This window comes from Engraulis encrasicolus, chromosome 18, assembly GCF_034702125.1.
Source record: "Engraulis encrasicolus isolate BLACKSEA-1 chromosome 18, IST_EnEncr_1.0, whole genome shotgun sequence".
NCBI classification, from domain to species: Eukaryota; Metazoa; Chordata; class Actinopteri; order Clupeiformes; family Engraulidae; genus Engraulis; species Engraulis encrasicolus.
The window spans coordinates 10,532,435-10,534,934 of NC_085874.1; positions in this window are offsets into that span (position 1 = coordinate 10,532,435).

Below are 2,500 nucleotides of genomic sequence, written 5' to 3' on the forward strand. Positions count from 1 at the left end.
CTAATCCCGTGGTGATGCATGATAAACACCAACATGGATAAACACAGCCATATTAAGGAAAAACATTAAACAATGCTATAGGACCAATTTTAAGTCATAGGAACAAAACTAACTTTTACTGCATTTTCTTTCTCATGGTATTGGAGGAACATTAAGTTAAGGAATAAATGTGTGAAATATGATGCTCATAAGAATACACCATTCACTGAATTCCAAAAAGTCAAGTTTTCTCATCAAATTCCTCTCTCAATCACAGCCAAACGGAGCCAAAATCATGGAACTACTGATGGAAAAATCTAAACAATACGCAATTGTAGGTTAAACAAGCTTCATTCTTGAACCATTGAAGTAGATTTTGCTTTTTGAGAGTAAATATATTTCACAAACTACTTCTGAACTTATGTTCATAATAGGTGATCAATGAGGTGACAATATTAATTTTGAAGCATTCAAAGGCATGTATTTCATTATATTCTTAAGCGAAGTCAGGCCACATTAAATCTTTAATGTTTTTTATCCAGCCCATAAAGACCAGCAAATGCCAGAAAGGGAGTGTCAGAAAAAAAGGAGTAGGTTCAAGAAAGCACTCAAGGTCACACAACAGCAGACCACGCCTGCAGCTCACACCATACATAGTAGCTGTCCTCAAATGTGCCCCATTTGACTGGTCAACTCGGGACTCGAGGTTAGGACATGAAATACAGTAGTCGTCACACCGCATTTACAATGAACCAAAACTTTAACAGCCCTCTCCAATAAGACAAGGTCCTCTCATTGCAGGCCAAAATTTGAACGTGCTCTTTTGGAAGAGCACTAGATAAATATTTAGACAGATCTTCACCCAGCTTCCTGACAGAGCCCAAAATAATACTGAACGGATGCTATCACTGGCCACTCTTGATCATAATGATCAGCGACTGAATTCTTATTGGCTGTTTGGCAGCTGTGGCCTTGCTGATTGGTCCAGATTTTATTTTAGCTGCTACAGCATGGCAGGTCATGTGCATCAGGACGAGTGTAAAAAACAATTCAAGGTAAAAAGTTCAGATATCAGTAAAAGGCTGCATAACATTACATTTTGAGTCTATTATGAAAGAATGTGCTGCACAGAATATGAATGTTCTATGTAATAGCTCTCATTATCTTATAAGCTTATGTATGTGATTTTAGAATCTTACATCGTTTTATGAAATTTATGAGCCCTTTTTGTCAGTACCTTATTGTCAGTCTTTGAAATCAGCCTAACATTCCTCTTGATGTAGTTTACTTCTCGTAATCATGGCTTTAGTAAATTAGAGAAAATTTGAAATCTAAATGGGACACTACTGCGATAGCATTGGCATTAACATTCACCTCCACAAACTGAAATCACTGAAATCTCACCAACTGTCTTTCTCAAACCTCAGCCAAATTTGGCTATAGAATACTCCAAGGAGCCTCTGACGTTCACAAACGACACCAGGGGACCCCAAAAATGGAAACAGGCCCGGAAAACACAACAACAGGTTTTTTTTCTAGTGGTGATGATGAGTGGCAGAATATTTTCAGCACACGGAGGTCGATTCGAGTTTCACAAAGGAAGGGATCGAGGCAGATGAGCTGAATGGTTTGGCCTCACTTCCTCAGACCAGGCGGTCTCAAGGGTGACCAGCTCCGAAGCAGCTGGGCTCTTTCCCGTGGCAAAACACTACTTATGGATCCCATACACACATCCCAAAAATAGCACCTCAGGAAAACAATAACCTGAGGTATACGGGCAGTATTGCTTAAAGGTCTATTATGGATTTCAAATATTGAAGTCTTTATGTCTTTTCAATTGGGATTTTATTTGTTCATTTCTTTCTGGCTTGCTTTTATTTTGTAATGTTTGAGTACAGCACAGGTCAGAGGGGGGCAAGCTCAGACCCGGAGGCCACATGCGGCCCGCAAAGCCATTTCATGTGGCCTGCAGAGCCTTTACAAGAAACAATAGAAATACAAATTCATATGGTCCCTCATCAACATTCTTATAATGGCTATCTTGTGAATTTAAGATTAACCAAGTACATAAGCTGCATCTAAATATTTTTCATTACAATATGCAGGAATGGCATATAGTTGACAAGTTACGTTACCGTACGGTATTTCTTATTATTGACATGGGCAAGTTAGCTGCGACATCTAGCCTTTCGGTCAACATTCTAAAGGCATAATTGCCGACCCCTGGTAGTATAGGGTCTTAAATGTAGATGTATACTAATATTTCTCTCTCTCTCTCTCTCTCTCTCTCTCTCTCTCTCTCTCTCTCTCTCTCTCTCTCTCTCTCTCTCTCTCTCTCTCTCTCTCTCTCTCTCTCTCTCTCTCTCTCTCTCTCTCTCTCTCTCTCTCTGTCTATGTTATGAATTACATCTTCTTGTCATGAATATTCTAACCTGCCTTCTCCCTGATCCTCTTATCCCAGTATCATTCTTATTATGCATGCACCACGGGCCTGTGGAGGTCTAACTGGTAGTTTTTGTGT